Consider the following 8945-nt stretch of genomic DNA (forward strand, 5'->3'; position numbering starts at 1 on the left):
TAGATAATAGGAACATGCTGCCAGTCTGGAGCTCTCTGCATTATAAATATACATTCCGCCATACATATTAATCCCATGTATGTTACACAAGTTTCTGTTGCTGTGAGTGAATCAGTCAGACAAGGGAACAGTCTGCTTTGGGACATCTTTCATAGCTGACTTGCTCTGTCACATTGCAGTTTGTAATGAGGCGTAAACTCCCACTGTGGTGGGAGAGTGTGGTAGAGGAGAGTGGCTCACCTTGTGGCCACCAAGAGTCATGGGAGAGGGAAGGATGCGGTGAGGGGAGGAGAGGAGAAGGGAGAACAAAGGAGCTTGGGGCTCGATGTATTTCCCAAGGGCAGGAACCCAAGTAGACACTCCCTTAACTATGTCCATGCTGTTTCCCCTGCATATGTTTCCCTGCAAAGTCACAATTCCGTTTATCTTCAAGACTGAATACATTTCCATCTGATGTATGTACATTTTATTCATTCATTCACTCTGGTGACAGATATCTAGGCCCTTTCCGTGTTGCAGCTACTGTGAATAGCAACAGTAAACACGGATGGGTAAGCATCTCTGGGGTGTGTTGAGTTAGATTCCTTTGGACACGTGTCTAAGAGTGCTATAGTTGGACCATGGGGTAGTTCTAGTTTTATTTTAAAAATTTCCATATTGGTCGCCATAAAATCTTTCCATATTGATGCACTCCAACAGTTCATCGATGGGGAAGATGTCAGGGTGGGCCAATTCGAAGCCCTGGATCTGGGCCTGAGAGGTATCTGAGCTGGCCAGCATGCTGGCTTTCACACTCTCATGCCTTTAGGATTGGCTCACTAGTAACCTCCACAACCAGATGCAGTTCTACCCTGCTGTCCAGGCAAGGTGAAGGACCAGCTCCCCCAAGTGCTGAAGCCAGGAAGGGACATGGCTAGGTCTTCCACTCTCATGATCCTGGGGTCGCTCTCCTGCCTGCCATGGATGGTGAGGGCAAAATGTAGGGGGGAAGGGATCTGTCCTTTGACAACGATACCACAGAGCAGACAAGAGGTGGGACCAGCTCTCCCATGCTCATGCCCTCAGACCAGCTTGCCCATGCTCCCCACACTAGGGTCAGTTCTATTGTGCTGTTCAGGCAAAATGCAGGGCCTGCAACTCCTGAGTGCAGCTGGTGAGGGGCGGGACCAGTTCTGCTCTTGGGAGCCATTTTTTTCTGATTCTGTCAGGCGGGGTCAAGGCAGGCCAGGACCTGCTGGCAGATTTCCTGGCCTGCTGATGAATGGAATGATAAGGGGATATACACTTGAAGCTCAAGGTGAGGGGCTGAATATTCTGTTAATCTTGGATGAAGGGACAGGGAGGCCTCTGGATGGGCATAGACATCCAATGTACATCAGTCATGTCTCTACTGGCTTGTGACTTTGTTTCCCACGATACTGTAAAGTATATAATGGTATGAGAAGTACATTTGGGCTGGAGTGGTATAGACCTGCAGCCCTCCCGATTTCTAACCTTTATCTCCTAGTCTTCCTTTCCTATAATCATCTCACTCTCCGTTCAGAGGAGACTGTTGGACTCCTCACCAGCAGGACTGGTGCACTCTCCCACCTGCCATAGCTGGTGAGGGGAGAGGGGAGGAGGGTGGCTTTTCCTTGTCCACACCACCACACAGAGAGCAGGGCCACCTCTTCCACACTCAAAACTGGGCAGGGGCAGGGCGGGGCAGGGCAGGGGCAGGGCTCTTCTGTGTACTGGGGAGGAGGACTTTCCTGAGTACTGCAGCTGGCTAGGGGCAAGGTCAGCTCTCCTGCTCGTATGCTCTCAGGGCCAGCTCTTCCACAAAGCCCAGGTGAGGGGTGGGGCCAGTTCTGTACAGCCCTCAGACGTCAACAAGTCCCCATGTGGCATCTCAGACCAGGGACATCTCAGGCCTTTGGAGATAACAAACCCTTGCTACTGTAGGGCCACACATGCCACCGCCTGCCCCCTGCGGCAGCACAGGCCAGGACCCCATCATGGTTCCAGGTGGCATCACCAGCCACTCACATCAGGTGTTCCTCATTTCACTTGAATCTTGAGTTCTGCCTCTCTTCATTGTGCCCACATCCTTCTGTTTCTCTTTCTCTTCCATTTTTCCAACACTAACTTGCTCCTTTTAGTGGCACCAGAGTCTGTGAGTGTCTGAGGTTGTTTCAGAAGTGGTTTCATAAGTGCTATGCCTTGCTTGTGCATTATGACACCTGGTAGGAGTCAATTCGGATATGGTCTGTGCCAGCCACCACCCTCCCAGGTCTGTGTGGTGCCAGACTGGTGGTCATCTCAGGCTAGCTACCTGTTAGGTCCTGTGGCACCAGACTGGTGGTCATCTCAGGCTAGCTACCTGTTAGGTCCTGTGGCACCAGTCTGGTGGTCATCTCAGGCTAGCTTCTCATCCGGGGCCAACAGTCCCAGGCGGGGTTCATCTAGTCTCCAGCTCACTCCTCACCTTGGGAGCCAGTCTGGGCCTGTGCAGCACCAAGGCACTGGATTGGTGGTCCTCTCAGGCTAGCTCCTTTTCCAGGCCCCCTGGTGCTGGACTCACGGTGGCCTCAGGCTTGCTTTTCCTCAGGAAATGTCAGGCTGCTTACAAATCAGTCAGATGTTCAAACTGAGCATAGACACAGCCTCTTTTCTGCCACCTACTGGTGAGCATGTGACACTGCAGCCATACCTGCAATGCCTCTAGGGGAAGGGTGTTTGTTTTCTTGATATTAATCTCTACAGCAGAGAGAGAGAGAGAGAGAGAGAGAGAGAGAGAGAGAGAGAGAGAGAGAGAGACACTGAGAGAGAGACACTGAGAGAGAGAGACACTGAGAGAGAGACACTGAGAGAGAGAGACAGAGAGAGGCAGAGAGAGACAGAGAGATAGGGACAGACAGACAGAGAGAGATATCGATCAAAGCAGTTTTAATTTGTCTTTTCATAATGACTAAAGGGGTTGGTTGAAACCCTTCTCAAATATTTATTAGTCATTTTTGTTTCTTCTTTTGAAATCTGTTCATTCAACAGACCTTTTTGTAACTGGAAAGTTTACAAGGGTGTTAAATTCTTGCAGTTCTTTATATATTTCTGTCCCGCCCAATGCAGAGTTGACAAGGATTTTTTCAGGTTGTCTTTTACTTGTGATTGTTTCCAGCACTTTTTCATTGAATGTTGTCCCATTTGTCAGGTCTTGGGGGTGACCTCATGGACCACCGCAGCCCTTTACAGGAAGTACTTGCCGTGTGGAGACCTTGAAATGTTCCCCAATTTCTTCAGTCACAAAGTTTCAGGTCTTATTCTTAAGGACGTTAATACACTTTGGGGTTTTGGGGGGTGTGTATGTGAAAGATATAAATCTAATTCTATTCTTTGTGGATATCCACTCTTTCCAGCACCATTTGTGAAAGAGCTCCCGGGTTTGCAGTGCTGGGGATTGAACCTGGGACTTTGTGTGAACTGAGAAAACACTCTACCACCAAACCAAGTCCCCAGCTCTGCATGTATGCTTTTGACACCTGTAGAAGAAAAGGAAGCAGAAGCAGAAGAGCAGCAGGAGGAGGAGGAGGAAGAGGAGGAGGGAGAGGAGGAGGAGGAAGAAGAGGAGGAGGGAGAGGAGGGGGAGGAGGAGGAGGAAGAAGAGGAGGAGGGAGAGGAGGAGGAGGAAGAAGAGGAGGAAGATGAGGAAGAGGAGGAGGAAGAAGAGGAGGAGGGAGAAGAGGAGGAGGGAGAGGAGGGGCAGTAGGAGGAAGATGAGGAAGAGGAGGAGGAAGAAGAGGAGGAGGGAGAGGAGGAGGAGGAAGAAGAGGAGGAGGAGGAGGAAGAGGAGGAGGAAGAGGAGGAGGAAGAAGAAGAGGAGGAGGAGGAGGAGGAAGAAGAGAAGGAGGAAGAGGAGGAGGAGGCACACTTTGGTGACTGCAGCTGAGTGGTTTTCTTCCTGGCTCCTCTGTTCTACTCTGTAAGTTTAAGTTTGTGCCAGCACAATGCTTTTTTATTGTTATAGCTCACAAGTCCATCGAGACCTGGAGGTTGAGTGAGCTCCTCTGATCTACCTGTCTTCACCTCCCTAGCACAGGAACTATGGATGCAGGCCACAATTACAGCTTTATGTGGATGCCAAGAACTCTGGTCTTCATGCTTGCAAGTGCTTTGCCGGCTGAGGCATCTTCCCAGCGCCCTCTTGAGGGCGTCTTTACAAAACCAATGTAGAACTTTGTTTTCTAGCCTTATATATTGGGAGTTCTAAATGCCTCTTTTACCTGGATGTCATCTCTTTCCTCAGACATGTGGAAATTTCTGCTGAGTCCATGCACAATTTTATTGCTTTACCTCTGTCCTTTCTTTAATGAGACAGTTAAAGAGACAAGGAATGGTGAATAGCAGAGAGATTTATTTGGTGTTGTCACATTGGGAAGAAGAACAGAGAGGTTCACTAAGCTTCTCCCTTGACTTCCTTGAGGTTTAAATAGAAGGCTGCAGTGCATAACTAAGCGGTCCTGGTCAGGGGGCTTCCACCCATCATGGACCCATCAACATCTCTATTTTTGTCTTTTCTGCAAGGTGGTCTGAGGTGTTGAAAGAACAGCATAAAAATCTCTTTTGTTGCAGTAAATCTCCAACACCAATAAGCGTGTGTAAAACCACACAATTCAGTTATTATATTTATAAGCTGTATGCTTAGATCAGGCAGATCTACTAGCCACAAGCAGTCAGAACAACAGATGTGCTCATGGCTGCCATTTGCGGTGACAATGTGAGCTATCTTGCCAGAGAAGCCAGCTCTGAGGAAAGCCTTTCTAGTCACTTTGTGAATCTCAGTGCAAAAGATGATGCAATGTACACCCACTTCCTCTCAGACACTGGTCTGTGCTGCAAAAATGGGAGTGCCACTCTAGTCACTAGTGGTGGCAGATCTCTGTGTGAAGTTCCCAGAACACGGATGCCACCCACCCTCACATCAATTTTTTGTACTGGGTTGCTAAGGTCTTGCATTTGGTCTCAACATCGGGGTAGCTCACAACTGTGAGAAACAGCATTGGCCCAGTATGAGGTACTGCAAAGACTTTTAAAGTGAAACAGAAGGTAGACATCATTCTGAAACCTTCCTTGATATTCATGTTGGATCATGCTCCCAGCATGGTTAGCTTTGCAGCTACTATTAACATTAAACAAATGATCAAAGAGAAATACACATTGACACTAATTTCCAATGGGAAAATAAGCAAGAACTCCCAGGAAAACTGAAAAACAAAAACTGTGAAGAGGGACTTGGATTAGTCAATGAGTCACAGCTAAAAGCTTCTAAAATAAGAACGGTAAAGAGACAGTAGAGTTGGGGTGAAGCCCTCAGAAGGGAACTGAATACACTCGGAGATCACTGCAAAATAAAGTGTTGTCGTCACCCACTTTGAACTAGACTAGATGAACTTTGACTAGATGGTGTTGGGTTAACTGGTATCCAGATGCCTCTTGTTATACAAGTGAATACATTAAAAATAGACTACCCACTGGGTTTGGATAATAAGATCACATACACCACAGAGGAGGAACAGGTGACATTCTCTATGATTTGGATGTGGAAGATTTTCTAACTAGGTTCCAAACCTCAGATTCAGTGACAGTAAAGAGTCTGGTGTGGTGGTGCACACCTTCAATCCCAGTCCTTGGGAGGCTGAGGTACATGGACCTCTGTGAATTTGAGGCCAGTCTGGTCTACAGAGTTAGTTTCAGGACTGCCAGGGCTGTTACACAGAAACCCTGTCTTGAAAAACAACAACAAAACAAGCCAACAAAAAAGTGATAGACATAATACCACAGGATGTGCAAAATGAACCAAGCCACGATATCACCAAAAAAGACAAAAGGCAACTGAGAAGCCGGGATGCTGTCTGGTTAATGTGTAAAGCTGAGGAGAGATGACTCATGCATTTAGAATATAGGAAGTCACAACAAATGCCCTTTAGAAATAATAGGAAAGTCATATACACTACAAGATCCAACTTTGACAGAAGCCACTATGCACAGTTGTGGATACTGGGCAACTGGAGTGTCTTAGGGTTTTACTGCTGTGAAGAAACACCATGACCAAGGCAACTCTTATAAGGACAACATTTATTTGGGGCAGGCTTACAGGTTCAGAGATTCAGTCCATTATCAACAAGGCAGGAACATGGCAGCATCCAGGCAGGCATGGTGCAGGAGGAGCTGAGAGGTCTACATCTTCATCTGCAGGCCTCTAAGGCTTCCAGGCTGCTAGGACTAGGGTATTAAAGACCACACCCACAGTGACACACCTACTCTAACAAGGCCACACCTCCTAATAGTGCTACTCCCTGGCCCAAGCACATACAAACCATCATACCAAGCTACGTGGGTGGCTGTGCAAGGCAGGCCCCTTTTTTATATATAAGATTTTTTATTGGTTATTGTATTTATTTACATTTCAAATGTTATCCCCCTTCCTGGTTTCCCTTTCACAAACCCTCTATCTCATCCCCCCTAACCCCTGCTTCTATGAGGGTGCTCCCCCACTCCCCCACCCACTCCTGCCTCACTGCCCTCGAATTCCCCTACACTGGGGCATTGAGCCTTCACAGGACCAAGGGCCTCCCCTCCCATCGATGCCAAATAAGGCCATCCTCTGCTACATATGCAGCTGGAGTCATGGGTCCCTCCATGTGTACTCTTGGTTGGTGGTTTGGTCTTTGGGAACTCTGGGGGGTCTAGTTGGTTGACACTGATGTTCTTCCCATGGGGTTGAAAACCCCTTCAGCTCCTTCAGCCCTTCCCCTAGCTCCTCCACTGGGGTCCCTGTGCTCAGTCCAATGGTTGGCTGTGAGCATCCAGATCTGTATTGGTCAGGATCTGGTAGAGCCTCTCAGGATACAGCTGTATCAGGCTCCTGTTAGCAAGCACTTCTTGGCATCCAAAATAGTGTCTGGATTTGGTGTCTGCATATGGAATGGATCCCCAGGTGGGGCAGTCTCTGGATGACCTTTCCTTCAGTCTCTGCTCCACTCTTTGTCCCTGCATTTCCTTTAGACAGGAGCAATTCTGGGTTAAAATTTTTGAGATGGGTGGGTGGCCCCATCCCTCAACCAGGGACAGTGCCTAACCTTTGGATATGGTCTCTACAGGTTCTCTCTACCCTCTATTGGGTATTTCAGCTAATGTCATCCCTTAGGAACCTCTTGCCTTCCTGCCATCTGGGACTTTCTGGTGGCTACCCCCAGCTCCCCATCCCCTACTGCTTCATACCTTGATTCAATTCCTGACCCTCTGTACATCTCCCAGGTCCCCTCCCACACCTGATCCTGCCCTCTTCCCTTCCCCCTCCTCTCTCCCTTCTCTTGAAGAGCTGCTCTTACCTCTGAAGCAAAGAAAGTTCCCTTGAGTCCTCTGGGCGCTCAAGCCAGCCAGTTCTGAGCCTGACCCATAAGGGGCAAGGCTTTGCAATTTACTAGGGGCCTGAGGCCTTGGACCTTGTCATGGATGTGTCCATGTCAACAATGCACACTTAAAGTGTCACTGAATCAGGGCTTCTTCTGCTCCACACACCTCCTGCCTAAGTCTTAATAGCGTTAAAAGCTAAATAGTTCAGATTACAGACATGTGATGTCATACTCAATTTACGGGTGTTGAAATCTTATTTGAGAGCAAAGATCTCACATTATGAAAAAATTGTTTTGGCATGAAAAACTATGTGGAAAATAAAACATAGTCGAAGGAAATGTCAAGTCCTATACACACTGGTGATTCTACTTAAGCAATTAAGGAAAAAATCCTGGGAGCCCTTCTGAAAACATGGAGTAAAGAATTTAAAGAGAATTTGTAGAAAATTGAAACACATCCATGTGAGAAAGACACCGACCACTACACTAATGGAAGCAATTAAGATTGAGCCCTTTAATTGACGGGCTACCAAGAGTGGGCTCATGCCTCAGAGTCTCTAGGTGCCAAAGCTCAGGTGTATAGCATTTTAAAAGGCAAACCCCACAAAGATCATAATTTACATTAAAGTCAAAGTTAGATAAGGGTCAGAAGGACCTCAAAATTTATTATTATTATCTCAGACATAGCATGCCAATTATTTTTGACTTTCATCTTTAGTTATTTTAGTTTAAATTTGTATAAACATTAATTAGTTTTCTGAATACATCAGACCACAGTAGAGTTGTGGATATCTCAAATGTGTAGCCAAGGTAGACATGCACTGTCTGAGCAAAACCAAAATGGGGTCAGGACAAGAGGTTACCCTGGTCATGTCATTAAAACACAAGTGACTATCATTCAAAAGAAGTTCAACTTCCTTCAACACAGAAGTACAAACTGTCTATACTGTGATAGCTATTTTCACTTAGATTTTCAAAGACTTAAAAAAAGTGGATTAGAGATAGTGGCAACCGGGCTCTTATATTGCTGATAGACATGTAAATGAGGATAGCTTTTAATATGAATACTATTTTTTAAAATATATAACATTTTATAATAAAGGTGCTGTTTGACTTAGCCATTAGACTTGTCTTAGTTAGGGTTTCTGTGGCTTTGATGAAACACTATGACCAAAGTAAGTTAGGGAGGAAAAGATTAATTTGGGTTACACTTCCGTATCACAGTCCATCCCTGAAGGAAATCAGGACAGGAACTCCAGTAGGGCAGGAACTGGAGGCAGGAGCTGATGCAGAGGCCATAGAAGGGTGCTGCTTACTGGCTTGCTCCTCATGGCTTGTTCAGCCTGCTTTCTATAGAACCCCAGACTACCAACCCAAGGATAGCTGGGCCCTCCCCAACAATCATTAATTAAGAAAATGTCCTACTGCTTTGCCTACAGGCCCATTTCATGGAGGCATTTTTCTCATCTGAGGATCCCTCCTCTCAGATGACTTCAGCTTGTGTCAAGTTGACATAAAACTAGCCAGTACAAGACACTCAGTAATCTATCCTTT

General features: G+C 46.8%; 1 pseudogene; it reads right to left on the reverse strand.

The window, feature by feature from the left end:
- Window positions 1–2592: 2592 nt before the first annotated feature.
- Window positions 2593–2714, reverse strand: LOC117708033 (small nucleolar RNA SNORA17; annotated as a pseudogene).
- Window positions 2715–8945: the final 6231 nt, after the last annotated feature.

Source organism: Arvicanthis niloticus, chromosome 4, assembly GCF_011762505.2.
Source record: "Arvicanthis niloticus isolate mArvNil1 chromosome 4, mArvNil1.pat.X, whole genome shotgun sequence".
Taxonomy (NCBI): Eukaryota; Metazoa; Chordata; class Mammalia; order Rodentia; family Muridae; genus Arvicanthis; species Arvicanthis niloticus.